We start from the raw sequence: 23,364 nt of genomic DNA, 5'->3' as shown, positions 1-23,364 counted from the left end.
CTTGTTCTACTCTCAAAGTCCCATTGAAATGCCTCATGTCAAGCAGTGGTTGACTTACAACACAGTTAAAGGTATACTGTCACCTGTTCCAATTTTGCCACAGTAACCATGGAAAGAGGAAATCTAACCAATCACAGATTTTAAGCGGGTGGCCGCTTTTTAAAAACAGCGCCCTCACATGGGCATTTTGAATACCAAGGAACCCCCTTTGACCATATATGGGTATATTTAGATTACAGGGGACTGTATACTTTAATACATGAAGAATATCTGATATTCCTGTTGTCAATGGACCTTTAGTCTGGAGAAGAATTCACTTGTTTTACTGGCAGTCTCTTCAGAAATAAGCCGATGATATGCTGCATCAGTTTCAGATATAACTGAAAAGAGTAGTTAGGCAACCATGCTGGTGCAATTTTACAGAGAACTGTGTTAACAACAAGATGATCAACAGTGAAATAGAAAAAGTTGAGGGGTAAGAAGTAAAACTGTATTCAATCCACAAGTTATAGGGTTTTGATTTTTCATAAAACCTTCAGAATCATAGGGGAAGTATCACACCGAACTCAATGACATACCTTGTTTTGAATTGCCAAGCAATACTGTTTTGTCTAAAGCAAATTTGGAGTTTAGTGTTTTTTTTTGTTTTAGGTTTTGTAAAAAATATACCATTTTCAAATGCAATCGTCCAAAATTGAGTTTAATTTCTACTTTAGTGTACTGTATCACATTTGTAAAATTTGAAAATGTAACAGGTAACATTTGTCAGTGTTTTAGCTGCAGTCTCTTTGTGGTATCCCAGGATTATTTTAATGTGTACCGGTCTTTGAATAAAGTGATCACATTTATTATAATATTCATTTCTGGTTATTTATTTTCTGCCTGACTGATTTATCAACGGAAGTGCCCAGGGTCCGGAGAATATGATTTCCTTAGTAATGTGGATGGGTGCTTACTCGACGCACCCCAACATGTTCAGAAAATAAGTTGACAAAATATTGGCATGCAAATAGCTATGGTGGCATGCAAATTACTATGGTCGTAGTTGTTGATACTGATGCACGACAAAGTTCTTTTCTGTGTTTTTTAGCTCATATTTGGTTTTGTATATAAATACCAAAAAGAGCTTATATGATGAGTCTGAGTGGCGTCTGTATATTGTGGGTATGTGCGGATGTATGTCCGTCACACACAAAGGCTCCCATACCGCCAAAGCTACCATCTCAGTATTTGGTATACAGGTAGATGCAGGGGTTGAGATGTGAATTTGTTCAAATGAACATGTCAGTGTCAAAAATGTGCATATGAGGTAAGAAAAAGCGAAATCCTACAAATGTGCAGGAGTAATGGCCAGAGTCTTAAACAGACTTGACTCATTTCCTGTCATTGTTTATGAACTGTTACATATTAACAGACCAGATCAAACCATAGACAGTAGAGGGGGGGAAGACTGTCTATGGTCCAACTAAGAGGGACTAACTGTTTCTGCTATGCATGTTGCTAAAGTTGAACTCCAGTACTTTAAGTTTCAGACCTTATTTACTTTTGTCATTCTTTTTTTGCTGGTTTAAATTTCTGGTTGTACTGTGCAGAAATCATTGTCATAACATCAGCGTAGAATTTTCCTGCACTGAACAGATAGAAACAATATGTATTGTTGATCTTTGGTACACATACTGGTATATACCAATTCTGATCAAATTTGAGCGACACCGAATAATTGCGGTATTTTTTTGTATTTGTAGTACCTTATAGCAAGATTCAAGTCTTACAAGCATTGTTGCAGCTAGGAAGCACCCTTGCACGACAATGTCCTCAAAATTGAACCTGTTGTACGGCATTCTCACATACTGCAGGTCACCTCGGCCACACACTTGTGTAGTCAGCAAGTAATATCAAGTGAAATCGGATACTGTACTGACGATGACTTTTTTGTTTTGCATGATTATTTTGAGGCTTATATTTTTCGTATTTTCAGAGCTGTGAATAGCAGTAATTACAATGCTTGTAGTCTGACTGAGCTCTCTGATACAAGGTGTACAAGCTGGTACAATTAGTTGCCAGAAATTCAAGCATGGTGAAGTAATCCCAGTGGCTTGAATTTTGTTTTATGAAACTAATTTGTTACAAAATAATACAAAATGTGATTAAAGGCCAATAGTTGTGTCATTTAGCATATTTTTGTGATTTTACTTCCAAACCAAAACAAGTTTGTGGGAAATTACTCATTGAGGGGTGTTATACAAGTATAATAAACTGTTCACTGGGACGGCATGTGCATTTTTGAACAAGATAAATAATAGATATTTGCCCCAACATAAAATAAAGCAAAACAACTGTACACAGTGCATATATGCATTGGAATCTTCACAGAAACAACAGAGTAGTCCAATATATAATGCATAGTGCTGAATGTTTTCCACTGGGACACCATAGTGCCTGGTTTTCTTTGTGATACTACCAACCGTAAAAATGGCCGGAAATCAAAAGAATGGTTAAAACTTAAATTTACTTGTCCAATTTTTCATTAGTGAAAGACTACTGGTATGTGTAGAATTGAAACCAGAGAAAATCGAAAGCCTTTTTGAGGTCAACAAATTTTAAGAGTTACAGCTGCAGGGGCTTTAATGTCTTCAAATAAAGTTCTGACACAAAAAGACAACATCTTGCAGAATAGCACACACCTTGTTATACCATCAGAATGTATCACAGCATACTTATTAAGGGGTCCAGTAGCTGTAACCTATTTTAATATCTACTACAGTTTCTTGTTCTACTCCCCAAAGCATGTTGAGATACACAGTATTCAGCTTGTCAACACAGCCTTTACACATGCACACTACACTGTTATTGTTGACAAGTGAATCCTAATCTTGAACTAGACTTCAAATATTAACAACAACAACTGCATTTTACACGTATACACAATGTTCAGATATTAAATAGCGGCTGTTGCAACATGCTTTAGGGAGTAGAGCAAGAGCTTGAATTGACATACCCGTTACACAAATGGTGAAAAAATTATTATTATTGACATAATTATTATTATTTGAAAGATGCAGTTTCTGGTCCATCAATTCTCACATTAGGGTTATTGACTGTACGGTATGTGTATCTAGAATCTTTCCATCGTGTGTCCATTCTGCACATATTTGATGAGTCTGATTGGCTCACTTATTTTGACAAATGATCTGTTGAAGGGAGGGGATTGTCCCGTCTACTGCAGCATGTATTATACCCATACAACAGGTCTGTTGCTATGCACAACATATGCCTACATCCCCTGTGCATATCCAAAATTTAAGATGGTGGCTGTATCTAAACTGGTTACCCTGGCTAAACCAGCTTTGAATAAACAAAAGGACAGAATCAAAAATATCTGGTGAAAATCTTGCAGCAATTGGAAAGCTTCAAAACTGGTGAACCATGAACATACATCAAATGCTGAATGTGCTTCACATTTGCTTGACATTAAGGTAGTATGCGTCTAGAAAGTGAAAGACTTAAACTTTTGCTCAAACTTTCCTTAAGGAATCTTTCAACCATTCTCTTTCAAAATCAAGAATATAAATCCGGGGCTACTGCAAATTTTGGTACCAGAGAAACAAATAACCCACGATTTATCAATATTTAAAATTCAAAATGGCCGCCATTTCTGTGTTAACCCAATGGAGAAAAATAAACATTTCCGAATTTAGAAAAACTTAGCCAGTGAAAAATTTTCTTTTACCTAGAGCTTTAAAATGAACCCCACAAGTAGTATATCAGAAAAGAATTGTTACAGTAAAAGTTTGAGAGTCCAAATATCTGCCCCCGAGGCACATTCTACCTCAGCAGATTTCCAGAAAGAGGCCAGGCAATGTCTATCAACAAAAAGGTTGCATAACTGCAGACAGGATGACTCCCCACTTCTTCTAAGTGAATGATGTGTGAAATAATCACAAAGTTTAATGACAATATCCACAGGTAGATTTCCAATAGTTATGTTTATTACAGTATTTTTTTTTTTATTACAGTAATTGTTTTTTTATCTTGTACATGTTGGACTGAGGCACACAAACAAAAGTTAACCAAGAAACAAGATCGCTGACAAGACTTTTTAAGAACATACATACACCTCTCAGAACTTTGATACAGGTTACAAAGCTTTTTTATGAATGGAGATGGTTCACTTTTAGTAGCTGAGGAAAGAAACAAACTACTGGTACTTTGCATTCTGGGTAATAATTACAAACTTTTGAAATTTTTTCTACACTGAAAAAAAATAATGCACAGGAAATCTTACTCATTTCAAGAAAACACCACGTAGCATATACTGCAGTAAGTCACAATTACATCACATCTTTAAACCTATCTTGGTTTGGACTATCTTTGAAATGTGGAGGCCATGATGCCTGGGCAGATGGTCTGTCCTTGACGGTCTTGTAATACTTGCCGAGGTTTGGTGCACTCTTATCCAGGTCCACTCCTTGGCGGACAAGCATAGCCACAGCCGGAAAGAGGCAGCAGTCCGCAAGAGTGAAGTCTTTGCCAGCGATGAAAGAGTCACCTCCGAGCTGGGATTATGAAAATGACAAAATAATGCTGATATGATGTACAATGTACAGTACTACAAATCATTGTAGTGAAAGTTTCTGTGGTTTAAGATTTGTTAATACTATGATGCCAGCATTTCACTCCTATTAACACCTTGATTCGATTAGGGTCTGAATTCTCATACCAACTGTCTCGCCTCTCAGAAATACACTTCATGAAATAGATGGATTTGTGATCTCATTCTTTTTACTTCCAGCATAGATCGCTAAAAATCTAGCAGTGGTGATCCTCATGTGAGACTATATTGTATTTAGTCTGGCTCTTACCTCTTTCAGGTATCCTTCCCAAATGAGCACCTCATCTTTGAGATCAGCTTTCAACGGACTCACCACCGCCTGTCAAATAGCAATATTGTAGTTTTAAAATGTTTGCTTGACATTGCACAATCTTGAAACCAAATGAACACCCTCCGTTATGCTTCACAATCCCAAGCCAGGCTGTTCACAGTTTAAGTCATTGTTCTCTCATTGATATGCAAAAATAAATATTTGTCCGCATTTCTAGGTTACGCTTTTGAAAATTACACATGCAAGAATGACAAAAACACATCTTAGTAGGCGACTGCTAGTGTAACAATGAATACTAAAAGACATTTCACAACTCAGAGTGCCGGTACAGGCTGCCACAACAGCCATGCATGCAACATTGATAAAATTTATCTGCATTTCAAGCAGCATCGTCTGATATCACGTGCGTACAGCTATATTTAGTAACAAACTTGTAACCATGAATAGCGCTATTTGGACGCCAATAGATCATCACCGGACTTGGCAAAACGCCAACTGGTGTGATAAAGTAAATATTGCCACAGGTAAACATTTTATTTGGATGTTTTATCAACAAGTAATGTTGAACAATATGCACACTAAATTGTCACATGATCCAAAAGAATAAGAAAATTGCTACCAAAACTTGCATTTTTTAAATTTGGAAAGAGTCTCAAAGTTTGTAAAAATGATCAGTGACAGCATGAAAGCCTCAACATTTTTTGGATTTAACAGTCTAGGTAATTATTCTGTCAACAAACTGCGACAGATATTACAGACCTGAACGCAAAACCATTCTAGCCTCTCATTTTTTAGCACAAAATTTGGACTTGTACAGTTTTTCTGTTGTTGTTATCGACACGGAATGTAACTAATGAAACAAGACACCTCACTAGAAATCTGGTCTCACTCTGCGTGTAATTCTACAAAACAGTATTTGACAAAATTAAAAGGTTACTGTCCTTATTGCTTTCCGAAAATCTGCCGGTAATCATTTTCAAAGATTCACTCGAGGTTACTCACCTCATCGATGTTGTCCTTATTTCTGAAGAAATAATACAAGAGTTTTCCAGTTTTCTCCGCCAAATGTTACTTTCCATTGTTCTTTGTAGAACCAGGGCCTTTTTGGTCGGTTCACTTGGAATGAGTTCAGTGCCCTGCCCTTTGAAGGTATCCTTTAAGCATGAAAGCAAACAAAAACAGAGAAAATAGCAAACAAAACTTGTCATACTGTATATATGATAAATTCTCGGTACCCCACATATGATTTTGCAACATAAGTGAGTCATGAGTCTCAGGCGGTCTATGATAAATATGGCTGATTTTTACAGCTAAAAACACACATACAATAGCAAAAGTATAGTGTTTGGTCACACAGAAAAGATGAAAAGATGGATGAGTTTTGGTAGTTCAACAAACAAACAAATTTTTTTGCCATGAGAGGGATTTGTGTTAAAAGTATTTACCGGTATTAGACCTATCTCAAACTCTTGTTGTCCTGAGAAGTTGACTTTTTGTCCACAACACATTTCAATCATGCAGTTTGTCCTGTACCACAAGACAAAAACTATTTAAGGTGCTGCACTTACGTCCTGGTATTTACTTTAAATACATTGAATAATATTTGAAAAGCGGATGAATATAAAATTACCATTGTGTGGTGACAAAAATATCCTCCATCTTCTGAAGTTTACAGAGTTTGAAAAAGTTCATGATACATTTACTCATAATCTCAACAACTACAAGACATTACAGAGAAGTTCTATGCAAGTTTTACCGGTATACCAAAGCGTACGATACGCATAGAACTTTTAAGCTGTGGGGTACATGCAGAGTATGTTACTCATAGAACTCTATGGCAGATTCACCCGGACCTATATTTTCGTCGCTGATGGTTAGATTATACACAGGGCATTATTTGGCATTGCAAATTTGTGTCATTATTATATAAAAATCCATTGTACCACAAATCTGTATGTTTTCATTGTTTTGAGTGCATATGCGGTGTTTCACACAGCCACAGCAATGCATTGTGGGACAACCGAGAAAAGGTCTATTTGTTGTGAAATTCACTGAAGTAACATAGCATAACAGTTTATGGTGAAGACCATGAACATTTTTGGTTGCATACATGCTCACAACTTGCTAATTCTAGTTTGTGTGAAGAGAGAAAAATAGTCACACAAACCTTCAGTAAAAGTGTATTTTTGTCAGAAAAACAAAAATTAAACAGCTTGCAAGTTTGGACACTTTTGCCCCTCCTATAGAAAACAAGCGACCTAGCGGCCGATAAAGCTCCGCTGTGTTTATGTAGAGAATAACTATTTTTGACACATGTTGATGAAGAAAGTGGAAATCTTTGATGGCTCCATGCAGTGGCCAGAAAAAAGTAGCTAAAATAGCTGCAAAAATACACAATCGTAGATTTCACAATACTTTGAATATATCACATCGGATCATCCCTAAGAACATGTCAACCAAAGCTATCTGATGAGTAGTTTTTTTGGAGAATAAAATTTTCTGACCAAAATTGGCAAACAATTGCCCCCAAAAATAAAATTTGCAGATTTCATCATAATTTCAAAAGATCAAATTTAGTTCATCTATAGAAACCTGTATACCAAATTTCAAAGCTGTTAGGGCAGTTATGTTACGTTATGTTATATCTATTTATTTAAGTGTCATGTGTGGTCTTAAACAGCTTGGTTGCCACACCCAGCCCCAAGGGCTTACAAGACAAGAAAACAGTATATTTTGAGAAACACATTTTTTAACCAAAAATGGAAAATATTGACCCAAAAATTCAAAATTGCAGATTTCATCATGATTTCAAAAAATATTATTTAGTTCATCTATAGAAACCTAGATACCAAGTTTCAAAGCTATCAGATGAGTACATTTGGAAATACACATTTTTTGACCAAAAATGGCAAAAATACCGTCAAGGACAGTGTGCTCACATTCGGTTTGAATTGGTCCATTCGAGAAATATTTAAACCAGCTAAAAACAAGAATGATAAAAGCAAATAAGGTCTCCAACTTAGGTACTGGAGTCATCTTTAGGAAAATGATGATGCATATCAACTTCTGTAGCAATGGGACAAGCAGAATCTAAATACATAAGCAAATCAACAACAAAAAATAGACAGAGAAGGTTGATAAGAAGAAAAGGTGGGTGTGGGTAAAAAATGTACAAGGGATCTGTAAAAAAGTAATGCTACCTCATCAATCTTCAAGACCCTACCCCCTCCTGAATATCAAATGTTCCATCCCTTGGTATTACATAACATCAGATGACAGGAAATATATTTACAACCTTGGGAATTTTTAATTAATGCCATGGGTGTTATCATTCTAATGTAAAGCACTTAAGTTAGTTACAGATAGTGAAATGCCTTCCACTGTGGGTGGTGATTACAACATCTGGAATTATCCTGGATCCAAATTTCTCATCAGTTCTTGTATGTCTCACATAGAAAAGTTGCAAAAATTGGTCCGCAATGAAAAAATTCACCTTAGCTTTGTTTTCTGGATCAAATTTCCAACAAATTGATACCAAATATAACAAAATTATGTTCACAGCCTTCAAAACTGTATCACAACATATCCTGGTTGGTGTAGGTCATTAAGGTCACAAACTGAGAAAATTACCTAAAATATACAAATTTGGGGGTTTCCCACAGTTTGAGCAGAAAATCTATCTAATATAACATCCCTCGGGACTCTATACCAAATTACAAAGCTATCAAACAAGTAATTTTGAGAACAAGTTTTGACCAAAAATGACAATATTGTCTTAAAAATACAAATTTGTATATTTCAGGACAATTTCCACATATCTTACTATTGTCATCTCTGTACGTCTGTGTACCAAATACAAAAGCTGTCTGTCCAGTAGTTTTAAAAAGAAAATACTGTTTAAGATTTTTTGACCAAAAATGACAAAATTGCTCCAAAATAGTAATTTTCCCAATTTTGTCATAATTTCAACAAATTAGAAGCGTAACACCCTCACAAAGATCCAACCCAAATTTGAGAGCAATTGGGCTGGCGGTTTCAGAGAAGAATAATTTTTACTGAAAATGAGAAAAATCACCAAAAAATTCAGCAAAAATACAAAATTAAGGATATCTTCACAATATTCATAAAACTGTATAAGGTTCACCTAAGGTACTTGCACACAAATTTTCAAAGCAATCAAAACAGCGTTCTCGAGATATTAATTCTTGACCATTTTCACATTTTGTAAGCTCATTTGCATAATTTTGGCAATGCACACTTCATTTGAACAAAATCCCATCTATAGCCCAGGATGCATCCACACACCAAATACCAAGCTGAAATGTGCAGCGGTTTGCGTGTTTTTGATGTTGACGGACATACTGTACGTACATACATACATACATACATACATACATACATACATGCACACATACATACAGACGCCATCGACTTCAGCTTATACGATAAACTCACATTGGTATAACCAAATGTGAGCTAAAAATTGCCCTAAAAAATACAAAATTACAGATTTCATCAGAAATTCACATATATTACTTAGCTCATCTGTAGAAACCTGTATACCAAATTTAAAAGCTATCAGACCAGTACTTTTTGAGAAACACATTTTTTGACCAAAAATGGCAAAAATTGCCCCAAAATTACAAAATTGCAGATTTCATCATAATTTCCATAAATATCATTAAGGTGATCTGTAGGAACCTGTATACCAAATTGCAAAGCTATCAGATGAGTAGTTTTGGAAATACACATTTTTTGACCAAAAGTGGCAAAAATTGCCCCAAAAATACAAAATTGCAGATTTCATCATAATTTCAATAAATATGATTTAGTTCATCTGTAGGAACCTGTATACCAAGTTTCAAAGCTATCAGATGAGTACTTTTGGAAATACACATTTTTTGAATCAAAACTGGCAAAAATTGCTCCAAAAATACAAAATTACAGATTTCATCAGAAATTCCATATATATTACTTAGTCGTCTATAGAAACCTGTATACCAAATTTCAAAACTATCAGACCAGTACTTTTTGAGAAATACATTTTTTGACCAAAATGGCAAAAATTGCCTTAAAATGCAAATTTGCATATTTCTGCACAATTTGAAGAAATCTGAAATAGATCATCCCTAGGGACATATGTACCAAATATCAAAGCTATCTGACTGGTAGTTTTGAAGAAGAAGATTTTTAAAGATTTTTTTACCAAAAATGACAAAAATTGCCTTAAAAATACAAATATGCAAATTTCACCACGATTTGAACAAATCTGAGTGAAGTCACCCTAAGTAAACTGCATATCAAATTTCAAAGCAATCGGACAAGCGGTTTCAGAGAAGAAGATTTTTTTTACCAAAAACACCAAAAAATGCCCCAAAAATACAAATATGCAAATTTCACCATGATTTGAACAAAAAAATTTAAGTGAGGTCACCCCAAGTGAGCTGCACGTAAAATTTCAAAGCAATTATACTTGCAGTTTCAGAGGAGAAGGCAATTGTTGACGGACGACGACGGAAAATCAACCTATTTGATAAGCTCCGCGTCGCTGACAGCGGAGCTAAAAATCTTTCATGAAGGGGAGCTACACCTTTTGTGAATTCCTCCCTCTTCTTGGCACCTGGATAAATTTGCAACCCATTTGAAAATCAGCAAAGGAGAAAGGTAGGTTGGGCATCAAGACCCTGTGTTAAAGGTTGTGCTTGCAATAAACAAACACAACAGTGCTTGCACAGCCTGGTGGTACATGTGGTCTGGTTAGGGATGCAAATAAAAGACATATATCGAAATGGCCATGCCAAGCACAAACTATGTTTTATCACAGGGCGATGCCTACGTGTCCGTCCCCACGAGTGGGTAGGTGTTTCGTTGTATTGCTAATAAAGATATCAGGGCTCCCCCTAAGTCACCAAAATGATTAGCCAACTCATTAGCCAAATCAAAAATCTTTTAGCCATTTTGAGTAACTTTTAGCCAGTTTATGATCTCAAGTGTGGCAACAGCTTTCTCGTCATTCAGGAGTCCCTATTTTACAAATCAAGATGTTTTGTATGATGTTCATGATGGTTTTTACATTAAAGAAATATGTGTTTAGTTTTTGCATTTATAATTTGTGTTTTTATGACTTTTCAGGGATAGAAATCCTTTTGTGTGGTAAACTTTAAACACCAGAAATAAAATTAGGTAACAATTGAATTCTAAAAATCTGGTAGCAATGTTCAGTGTATATTACAAGAGGTACAGATTGAATATTTCTGCCACATTCAGTTAGTATTCACAGTATGATAGCTTGTCATAAGTTACAGGCTTCTCTTGTGGCAAATTTATGCAGTCTTCCATAACCTAAATGTTTGAGACACACAAGTAAAACAATTTTCCATGCAGAAGACAGCATTTATGGTATAGCACAATGGCAGTGTAGATACGATTATTGTGGTATTTAAGGCCCCGGTTTTACTTGTATGTCATAGATGTGATCAAGCAGGCTGAACTAGCATCTTGAGTATAAGTACTTTTCTTGAGACAAAAAGGGCTGGGCCAAACAGAACTCTTGTAAAACAAGACACAACGATATATGTTCATTTAAATTACTCACTGTTTGAGGGCATTCATTGTTTTAATGATTATGATAACATTTTAGCCCAGATATATTTCCATTTGGTATTTTGATATCATCAAGAAATGTCTGATGATGTTCACTTCTAGATCATTAACCCTTTCACCCCCAGTTCCCTGTATACAGGTCCAACTTTACCATAGAAAACAATGGATTTGGGACAAACCATGGTGGTGAAAGGTTAAACTGGTTGAATCTACAAAAATATTAAAATCATTCAGAATCACATAATTTCTTGTATAAGTTATAGCAGTTTGAAAGTAGGCCGAATGGGAGTCAGTCAAGCTGAATGCCATTTAAATTGGAAGGCAGCAAAATTACCTTTCACCTATTGGACCACCCTAGGTGGTTTCTTGAGAACCATAATTGTGTAATTAGGGGGTCTTCATGCATGACATCACATGATGAGATGACCTAGACTTGACCTTTCAGAAACCTCAGATTTTCTCCTTTTCCTTTGTATTATGGCTCCGTTTGTGAAAGTTTCCTTTGAAATTATGGTTTTTACTATCAAAATGAGTAGTTGCAGGCCAAATTTTGATACAGCAAAGAAGGTAAAACTTTTGATAGACTCAAGGACGACCCAGGGACTCACAGAAGCAAAGCAGGCCTCAGTGTATCAGGCCGTTACGTTCATGATGTATTGTAGTATCGAACAGCAACAGTGTTTGTTTTACGTACCAGGAAATTTGTAACTTTGTAGAAAGGAGATTAAACTGTTTCAATACATTGCAACTTTGTAAGAAGGAGGGTAAACTGGTTTCAACATCTTACAACATTTTATTGTTAGGTGTAGTTTTTCTGTTGAGGAGGTCTAGAATTCAATAGCACTACATTTGCCAAACAGGAATTTTTGTAGCCATTTTTAACTTTCTTTCGCATTTGGCGAATTGGCGAATAGGTAGCGGGAGCCCTGGATATATTCTACCAACCTTTGGTGTTTTGGTCTTAATAACTTAAACTTAGCACTGCCCTTGACAATCTTGCGTTAACGTTTTATCAACATGCTGTATCTATTATCTGATGAGTTTGAGTGCCTAATTGGCCAAAGTAAGCAGGGGTAAATTACTAAGCTATCACCGGATTAAATTTGACAAAGTCAACAACGAACGCGCCAGCAAGGTATAACACAGCAAGGTATAACTTTCGTTGTTGACTTTGTCAAATTTAATCCGGTGATAATCTGGTGACAGCGTCCACAGCTCAGTAATTTACCCTTGCTTACTTTGGCCAATTAGGCACTCAAACTCATCAGATAATAGATACAGCATGTTGATAAAACGTTAACGCAAGATTGTCAAGGGCAGTGCTAAGTTTAAGTTATTAAGACCAAAACACCAAAGGTTGGTAGAATATATCTTTATTAGCAATACAACGAAACACCTACCCACTCGTGGGGACGGACACGTAGGCATCGCCCTGTGCACATACATATGATACAGCAACATTGCTACAGTAAGGCCAGTGGCTTGCTGATCCATATACATTACATGCTAATATTGTTGACTCAGAATCTCAACTAAAGCACATGTAATATGCATCCCAGTTTGGATGTATTAATGTAAATATGAATGTATGGAACTGTTGGTCATCATTTGTACTTTTAAATGCCAGTTCCACTTTGGACCAGTGTTTCATTAGTTCAAACAAACATCATTCTTTTATAGTGCTCAGACAAATATCTTTCACAGAAGCTATCAAACAACTGTCAAACATGATCTCAGGACTACGTGCCATTCCATTGAGAACTAAGAAATTTGGACTGTTGGCTTACAAGAGAACAGCACTGTACCAGTTTATTCATATATTCAATATAGTACTTGGACTCTATTGAAGTTGTTGTACCTTGTGACGGTAATGTTACAGCCAAACACTGGCATAAGGGTCAAATGAGGTCATTCCAAACCTATCTGCATAATCTCAATTGACATGAATATTCATAAGTATGCCATGCTCAGTGTGTGTCGAACTACAGCCCCTAGAGAAAGCAGAGGGTCTAGTAGGTGGATTAAAGGTATACTGTCACCTATTCCAGATTTGCCACAGTTACAATGGAAAGAGAAAATCTAACCAATCACAGATTTTAAGCGGGTGGCCGCGTTTATAAAACAGCGCCCCCACATGGGCATTTTGAATACCAAGGAACACCCCTTATCAGGTTTTGCATCAAAATGTATGCTTCCCAGTCTGTGCAAAGTGTGTGTAAAGTGATTAGGTTACAGATTATCAATAATATATTCTACCGGTATGTCAACTGTGAAATTATAACACTGGAGTTCTGTCTTTTGTGTTCTGGAACCACATGGCCATATTTGGGTCTTCTTCTGGATGTGTTACCATCTATTGTACAAAAGTTCCATATTGCAGGGAACAGGTATCTGCATCTATTTTCTGGCCGTTGTCAGCAATTTATTCATTTCCAACAAAACTTCAAAGATATTAAAAGTTTGCTTATCAACGTGAGCAAATCAAGATGATTTAACATGTTCAGACAAAGATCAGAATAGATGCTTAATATTTTACACATGGATAAATGCATATTGATTTGGCAATTTACCTTCACCTAGGTAACATGGATATGCTTAGCACAGCGTGAACTCAGGTAAATGGAATCCTGCAGAAACCACAGCAAGCTCTGAAGAGCTTATCAGAATTATAATCTGATAAAAATACATTTTGCTATGACTGATTATGGGATATTGGTAGCAGCAATATTTTTAACATCAACCCGAGACACTTGCGTGGAACATCTCTACACATGTACACTGACAGGCATAATTGCACTGGATTGAACAGACTTCACTAAATATGGAATTGAATTATGAATAATAAGTGCCCGTTGCCGGTTGAAATTTGAACAATATGTCAATATGGTCACAGTCCTTCTTGTCTGTAAAGTACGTAGCTTGTACTTGTGTTTATTCCAGTAGCCGAAAATTGAATCACTTGAAATCTTGGCCAGATGAAGTTATACAAAGTTAATCATAGCTAATATTTGAAACTGGTCTGCTAGCATTTTGTTGTGTTGCTATTTCCATTTTACACAGCTAAAATATCCCCTTTTTTGTAAAATGTGCAAGTCATCACTTCTGGTCCCCCTTGAGTTGGTCTCTGTTTTCAAATTACCATGGGCCGTGCAGGAATATGGAACACGTTCTAGAAATGTCATAATGTAAATATTTGGCTTGTCAGATGAGTCAACATGTGGGTACAATTTATTACAATTTACATCAATATTTTGCACTGTTCTGTAAAAACTTGCATAAACTACTTCATTGTTCATGAGAGTTTCATAAATGTGTTTATTTTTTAATGTTTGACAGTTAGAAAATTTATTTCTTGAGATTTATGAATTTGCCCAGGGGGCCATGCATGCAGTGCTGGCCAATCTTCAATGACTTGCAAAATCAATTGTGAGAAAATGCCATTGAAATAAAAACTTTTGATAAGTGTAGCTATTTGAAGAAAATGTATTGAAAAGAGATGTAACAGCACTTGGGATTTGAACACAAATTAGCCAAATTTTATTCTATTCCTTTTGAAAAACCTTAAAATTTGCTTACTCAGGCAATTTTCATACTATTTTCGGATAACTCCAACTTAGATTTTTGGTTGGTTGACCGACCAATCTGCAGACACTTAAAAATCATTTTAACTAGTAGCTAGGGCTCTAATTTAGGCGATGTATGCTGAAAAAAGGAAATAACAATACGTTTTTACCAGTCTTGATAATATCAAACCCTTTATGCACATTTTGCCATCTTCAGGAATAAAGAAGTATACATACCTCCAGGTACACTATCGCTGCCATGGACTCATTAATGACGATATTACCATGCTTAAATGTTGGAACCTGCACAGAGAGAAAACATCACATAGACTTTATTAGTATTGTAATATTGCACCCATGGGCGTGTTCATCTTTATCTGGTATCACACTTTGTTATGGTAGAATGTGCCTTGGAGACAGATTTTCCACCTCTTGAAGTTTTACATTTTTTTTCCTACCACTTGTAAGGACTCATTTTGAAACTCATTGAGATTTGAAACCAAAATTTTCATTGGTGTAATTTTCCTTTTTGAATCAAAAATTTTATTTTCCCAATAGGGTTAACACAGGAATAACAGCCATTTCACATGGAGTAATTTGTTTCTCCAATACAAAATTTTGTGCAGTGACACCTGATTTTTTTTTCATGATTTCAAACAGGAATAATTCAAAGTCAGTGGAAAGTTTTAATAAGAAGCTGAAGTCTATAAATTTTTAGGTGCATACTTCAATGTTTTTTAATACTATCAAAAATAATGTCATACTATTTTTGTTTAGTAAGTCTACTGCATGCAAAAATTTGTTCTACTCCCCACAGCACGTTGAAACACCCATTACTTTGCCAGACAACTCAGCATCTCCTCATGTTAAATGTGATGTTACAATGCTTCGTTTTTTTCCATTTGAATTTTAGAGTTACCAAGCTCAGAATACTGCATACATATTTTTATCTTACTAGCATATTTTGGGGTTAGAAAGTTCAGGTGATGTTTAAACAAAAATATTATGGAAAAATCATCAAACGTTACAGCTATACTGGCTTGGATAAAAATTCAGCGAGCGCATTTATATTACACAGCAAAATTTGACTTCCATCGAAATCACAAAATTTCATTATTAAATTCAGCTTTCAAATTACAAAATTGTTACCATTGCATGCATACATTATTATGCCATTACCATTAGCGTTCTTGATGCATGCAAATTTCACTTAATTTGCTAAAGTAATTATGATTTGAGTTAAATATATTAACGGTTTTATATAAACATGAAATACATGCTCAGATCGCTACTTCACTTAACAACATCTTTGTAAAGTGGTGGCTTTCCTAACATGATTAGTTCTCGATCGGCTGTAGCAGAACTCACAACGTATGGCATGGCACCAAAGCACACGCCCATGAGGGTTTGTCGACGACACATCACGGTTGGTTGTGCAGCCTCTTTTCACTTCCATGGTTGTATTCACAGTTGAGTAACCGTGGTTCCATCACAGTGAACAGAACCTCAACACACGTGGAGCTACTGTAGACGCGAAGTGGTATGTCATTATGTTATTGTGTAACAGATTGACACGTTGGTTGGCTGCAGTACGTGTCCGACCGGCCCACCTGTACGGACGTACAAGAGCAACCGCAAAGCCCAAGGCTTCCGCCAACACTGTGCGAATGCCGTGCATGTGCAACATCATCAGGGAGGTACAAACATGGTACAAACGATACCTCCGTCAGGCAATATGCACAGACTTCGAAAATTGCAAGTTCGCAGAACATATAATGCGACGACGCTACTGTCCATCCGTCGATGGACTGAACTAATCTACAAACACCACGAACAATGCGATATCAAATCATACCTGTCCGCGTGGATTCAACTTCAAGATTTCCTCGGATTTGTGTTCTGTCTTGTCGAACGAAATAAGCTTGTTCCCGTAACCGCTCAAACCCTTCTCCTCCAATGCAAGCATCACTCTCCAGCATGGTCCACTTCCGGAGCCCCAGTACAGAAATATTTCAGATGCCATGATGTTGTTAGACGTCGAGTTACTCAGTTAGGATTGAAGGGAATATTAAAAGTATTGCGTTCTGTTCAGAGGGACACCGCAACCGGAAACCCTGGGTAAATAGTTCGTGTTGTGTATCACTGTGAGTAAGCAAAATCGGACTCTACCCGGTACCCTGCCCTGGACAGGTCTGGATGACGTCCAGCCTATCAAATGTCAGCCAGTTGGTGTTGACCTGTGTCACTCTCTGTCATGCAAATTACAGGTAACTCCTAAGAGTCAGCATGCTCACGATGAGCTATGGCCGTAGTTGCTTGAAAAAAAATTGTTTAAATTTTGCAAAATGTGTAATGCATTTTATCTGAGCACCCACACTTTTCAAAAATTTATTAGCAGAAACAATTGATGTAATTTCCACTCTTTTTAGTCTTATTATAAAATGATTTATTTTAATATGTACTTCAACCCATTGAACTCGGACTCCATTGTTCATCCGCAAGAGAAGGGACCGACGACTGTTGAGTGGCATTGTCCAATGCGACTGTTGACGGCTGAATTCTCGCCCAGTCTAATCTAAGAGAACCCCGGATAAACAAACAAACAAACAAACAAAAACAAAAAATGACCAAATAGGCTAAATGAATAAAAAATGAACAGCAAACGAATCAAACAACAACAAGCAAACCCCTAATCAATAAATAACAAATAAATAAACAAACCAAAACTCAAACGCTCAAACAAACAAATAAATAAATAAATAAATAAATAAAAATAAGAGAAAACGCTAAATTAAACAAAAATTGAAATAGTTGACCGAACAACTCTTGCCGCAATTCAAAATGCGATGTTAGTATCACTATACCCATCACTGAGGGTGGCGGTCCATATCCCATGCAATGCCATGGTACATGGTTGATGTCACAGTTAAATAATAACACATGAGAGCGAGGGCAATATCACGATTTATTGCCTGCCCAAGGGATGGTGGTCATGATCGAAATATAGATGATGCCCGAGCCGTAGGCGAGGGCATCATCAATACATATACCCATTTTTAGCTTAATATTTTATTTTATTTATTGACATTCATTCATAAATATATGGGAGTTTAATCTGTAACTCGGGCTGAGTTCCCGTGCAGTGAATAAAGCCATCAATCTCAATTCTACCGGCGTGTTCGTCTTCAATTACGGTCGGTCCCGTGGTACCTCCGATATCTGGTAAGGACTGGACAATATACGAATACTGTTCGCAACAGACAGCTTGAGGCTATTCCCCAGTAAGACCCAGAGTGAAGCAGGAACAGAGTTGCGACAATGGTCGATCATATAATTTTTCCCACCGCAAATTATTTAGGGAAACCGTCGTCGGAACTGCGCCTGTGCGAGTTTCTTGTTTACAAACAACGTATTTTATCCACGATATCTAGATGTTCCGCATCATCATATCTGTAACTTTCTTCAATCACCATCGCACCTTAGATGCTGTGTTTATATTGGTCGGGTCCGCATGCGACCTCTGAGCGCAGTTCCGACGACTGTATCCTCATGCGTCCGACCGTCTCACTGCCGACGAGTAAAAACCCATTTTATACGCTTACATGTCAGTTTGGAAGAACATGAATGGGGCTCACATATTCACTGCATTAAATGAATGTGCGATTGACAAGAAAGTAAATTACCGGCTATTCTAAAGTCATGTCAACAAAATGTCTTCCTGTTTCTGTTCTTCTGCGTGCAATGTTTGAAATGCCCGGGTTGCGTTTTTGCACTTGAGTAGTTGAGGGACGTCGGTCCTTTCAGTTGAAATCGTAAGGCCAAAAAAAAAAAAAATTGTGCTGTTCCGATTACATGGTTTTCAAAAATAGGGTAGGTAGGTAGGGAAATTTTTTTTTTTCCAATTTTTTTTTATTTCTCAATGTGCATTTTGTACGCGTTCAAACAAACTACCAGTAAACAATTTCCTCATGAAACGCACTCAAAGTGAATACCAATTTATTAAAATAAAATATTCATCAGTAGAATTGAAATGTGTGGTTTACTAGACTGCCACGGAAATTGATATGGCTGAATTACAATTCTTTGACGGGAAAGTGAACTGTTTATCCACAGGTAAGTCTGACTTGTAAGAACTGACACAACACAATATCAATGCAGTGTTTCATCTCGGATACTATACCAGGGAGGATTGGTCCCCCTCTACTGGAATTTTTGAGGGGGATTTTAAAATTTGGGGGGGATTTAACTGAAAAATTTAATGGTATCTTATATGTAAGTTTTAATGTTGCAGTGATGTGACTTGTGATGTACATACTTCAAGCCATAAATCACTCGCTTACACAATCCAAGCTGCTGGCTCAAGCTGCTGGCTCCAAACACCATCCTCTATAAGATTTTTTCAAAGTCAACAAATTTGGGTATCACTGTTGTGAATGTATAGGGCTTCCAAGAGTGGCGGACGACTCATTAATAGTCGCGCCAGCGGCTTACTGACTACGCATGCGCTTATTCATGCGAGTAACCGGAAGTGTACCCTTCTTTCGTGGGCGCCGCCATGTTTTTTTTTGAGTACTCGTAAATAAACAAATACGAAACAAATTACAATTATATAACATGCCATTTATAAAATATACCTCTTTTATTAGCCAGTAAATGTTATTATGCACCTTGTCGCTGATACAAAATATCGTTTATATAGATAAAGGGAGAAAACTGTCGTGCATATGAACGGGGGCATACGCAAAGAATGCTGGGATTGAATTTTAGAAAAGCGCCCCCTGTGTCAATAATTAGATTCAAAAATTGCCAGTTTTTAGACGGAACGCTATAGTTTTCAGCTTGCAAGTGGAAGGTGGGCAGTGCGGTTACGATAATGATTGCATAATACGTCCCTTGTTTAACGCAACAGGCTGTTATCATTGTAAAAATTGCCATTTTTTGTCCAAAATTCTTACACGTTACAGAAAATCTATACCTGCACTGCTGCAGGGTTTGACGTCGTGTACGTACGTGAACTGCTTTCATCAGAGGGAAACTGGGCATAGTTGTCATATAAACGTTTATGAAGTAACAATTACATTTTATCATGAATCAATACAAATAACATTGCCAATCTTAACCCCTGGCGCGACACCAAGGGCTGAGCCCTATATAATAGCGAGCGCAGCGAGAGCGCCGAAGGCCGCTCGCGAAGCGAGCATTAAGACTAATGCGTGTACAAGAAATTTAGAATGGAATCTCTATATACCTACGAGTTTGAAAAGAGAGCACAGTTCCATGGAGGCGGCCATTTTGAATACTTTTACACGGATTGCGTGAAATTAAAGATATCATCTACCACAAAAACTACTCGACAATGTGTATTGCCGACAAAAGAATCTCTCTGTTTCAAAGAAAGTGTGAAATTTGTTTCAAAATGACTATTTTCGATCACTTTTGAAGGCCCGGATCGGTCATCACTAGGCGCCGCGCCATTTTGAAACAAGCCTACTCTCGCGAGAACGAACGGTCAACTCACGCGAGAATTAAAATAGTGTGCTGAGAGCTAGCTACCGACGGGAATATCAAGTACGTGTTTTACATTAGACTGCCTCTGTTCCCGCCCCTGTTTAATATAATAAACTGATCGGAATCATATAATTTACCAGTTTTTAAATAATTTTCGTTAGTGAACTTGGCATTTCCGAGTTAAATTGCTATAAATGTTATTCTAGAAAACAATTGACAACAATTCAACCTCAACAGTCAATGGCTAAGAAGTTATGAATCATGCATCAAACACAGAAATTAATAGCATGCTATTGCCTGAAAACATCAATGACGATATACTACGCTGCGCTCGCTCTCAGGTCAGACCTGTTACATATTATTATACTATGCGAGTAACCGGAAGTGTACCCTTCTTTCTCATTGGGCGCCGCCATGTTTTTTTTTTTTGAGTACTCGTAAATAAACAAATACGAAACAAATTATTATGATATAACATGCCTTTTATAAAATATACCTCTTTTATTAGCCAGTAAATGTTATTATACACCTTGTCGCTGATACAAGTATCGTTGATACAGATAAACGGAGAAAACTGTCGTGCATATGAACGGGGGCATACGCAAAGAATGCTGGGATTGAATTATAGAAGAGCGCCCCCTGTGTCAATAATTAGATTCAAAAATTGCAAGTTTTTAGACGGAACGCTGTAGTTTTCAGCTTGCAAGTGGAAGGTGGGCAGTGCAGTGCGGTTACCATTGCAATGATAATTATTGCATAATACGTCCCTTGTTTAACGCTATAGGCTGTTATCATTGTAAAAATTGCCATTTTTTGTCCAAAATTTTTACACGCTACAGAAAATCTATACCTGCCCTGCTGCAGGGTTTGACGTCGTGTAAGTACGTGAACTGCTTTCATCAGAGGGAAACTGGGCATAGTTGTCATATAAACGTTTATGAAGTAACATTAGAGTTTATCATGAATCAATACAAATAACATTGCCAATCTTAACCCCTGGCGCGACACCAAGGGCTGAGCCCTATATAATATTATTCATAAGCTTTAATATCCCTAAAATTTGTAGCATATTCCCTCATGCTTAAATATTCTGTATGTTTGTTTGCACATATTCTGTAAGTCTGCTTTCATAGGGCTTAATGTACATTCAAACATCAAAATTAACAACAGCCAGCCATTCCCACTGTACTTTCAAGGGATTTTTTTCATTTTTCACTGAACTGTCTGCACTACACAAAGGAAGAAAAAATCTATTGTAGTTATAAAAGACTGTTTTGTAGCTTCTGAAAAAAATAATGTGCTTGTTTGTCACGTTTTTACTGTGCGTATATCATCCCTCACTACTGTTAGTTTGGATCAACATTGCCCTTTGCAAACCAATGAGCTGTATTTTTCTAGTGACCTAGCTGGTCTTGTAGTCTTGTGCGCAGACTCAGTAGAGCTTAAACGAACAACTTAGAGGGTCAGATATCCCTTGTTTTGAATTGAATGCGGAGTCGAGTTTTTCTCTATGTCAGATTTGCTCCAGTTGCTTTTTTTCAGTCATTTTAGAATGGGGAAATTAACAAACAGAAAGGTTAGTTGTCACCGACAGTTAATTTTAGGGTTTATTTGCACCGAAAAATGAGTCAGTGTCTGTTCACTGAATTCAAAAACCGGGCCCATTGACACCACAGCTTGCCTCAATCATCAATGCTTGTGCAGTCTGCACTGAATACGTTTCTGTGACAGTAAAGTCCAATTTTTCGTGTCAATTTTGCTATCAGAATTATTTTCAGAGTGTTATGGACATTCATATGATGCACAAAAACTTCAGTTTGTCTCCTTTTCTCAATCGTACACTCTTTTGAAAACAGAATAAGAAATTGCAATTGATATACAAAATAAAAATAATGAATTAGCATTATATGATCTTTAAAGAGCCAGTAATGCTATCCTGATGATTTTTTCATTATTTTTATCTGTCAATTGCAACTTTTTCTCTACTCCCCAGAAAATGTTATAACACCCGTTATTTAGCTAATTGTCAACTTAGCGTCTATATGTGTAAAATACATTGTTATTGTTTACATTTGATTTCTTAGTCCGGACCAGAACAATGTGATTTTCACACGTACAGGTACAGGCTGAGTCGACAAGCTGACACTTTGTTTATCAATATTCATTAGAGAGAAAAACAAGGAATTATGGTTGACATTCAAACAAAAATGGGGAAAAATTATCAAAAGTTGTGAAGCATTGCTGGCCTTTAATTATGCACACATATGTTTGATTTTTCGTTTAACAGGGATAATTATGTCTACAAAGTTTTCTGCCAAAATGTCACATGACCAGTATATCCTTTGACCTCAATTTAGCGAATATGCCTATTAATCAGTTTCTTCCTATTCATTGTGTTTTGTACTCTTACCTGATATTTTTACTGTATTGTTTGTATGGTTAAGTTTTCAAATTTTGATGTGCTCTCCCTTACCGAAATTTTAGGCCTCCCGCAAACTGTTACTGCAAATTTGCCGCAAGCTTTGCAGCAAACTATTTGCCGCAAATATGCGGGTGGTTCATTTTTCAGATGCAAATTAGGTTTCTTGTGAACTTGCTGCAAATATGCAGCAAACTCCCTGCCGCAACATTGCTGCAAACTCTTTGCAGCAAATTTGCGGCACAATCCTTGCAGCAAACTTGCGGCAAATTAATTTGAATGTTTCTGAAAATTTGCCGCAAACTCCATACAGCAAATTATTTTATTTGCGCTGACCATTGTTTCTCTTGAAACTGGTATTTCAGAGTTTAGTTGGATAAAACACATC

The 23,364-nt window shown here is 36.7% G+C and overlaps 1 protein-coding gene and 1 pseudogene across 1 annotated transcript in view; both read right to left on the bottom strand.

Annotated features, from left to right (window-relative positions):
• Window positions 1-3,967: 3,967 nt before the first annotated feature.
• Window positions 3,968-17,259, bottom strand: LOC139114829 (glutathione S-transferase A-like; annotated as a pseudogene).
• LOC139114818 (glutathione S-transferase A-like) overlaps window positions 3,968-23,364 on the bottom strand; it is a 41,647-nt gene continuing 22,250 nt past the window's right edge. The window contains exon 6 of the transcript XR_011547953.1: window positions 3,968-4,119. The gene's annotated coding sequence lies outside the window, so the exon portion shown is untranslated. The remainder of the gene's footprint in view (window positions 4,120-23,364) is intronic.

This window comes from Ptychodera flava, chromosome 2 (assembly GCF_041260155.1).
Source record: "Ptychodera flava strain L36383 chromosome 2, AS_Pfla_20210202, whole genome shotgun sequence".
Classification (NCBI taxonomy): domain Eukaryota; kingdom Metazoa; phylum Hemichordata; class Enteropneusta; family Ptychoderidae; genus Ptychodera; species Ptychodera flava.
This window is presented reverse-complemented; position numbering and strand designations above follow the sequence as displayed.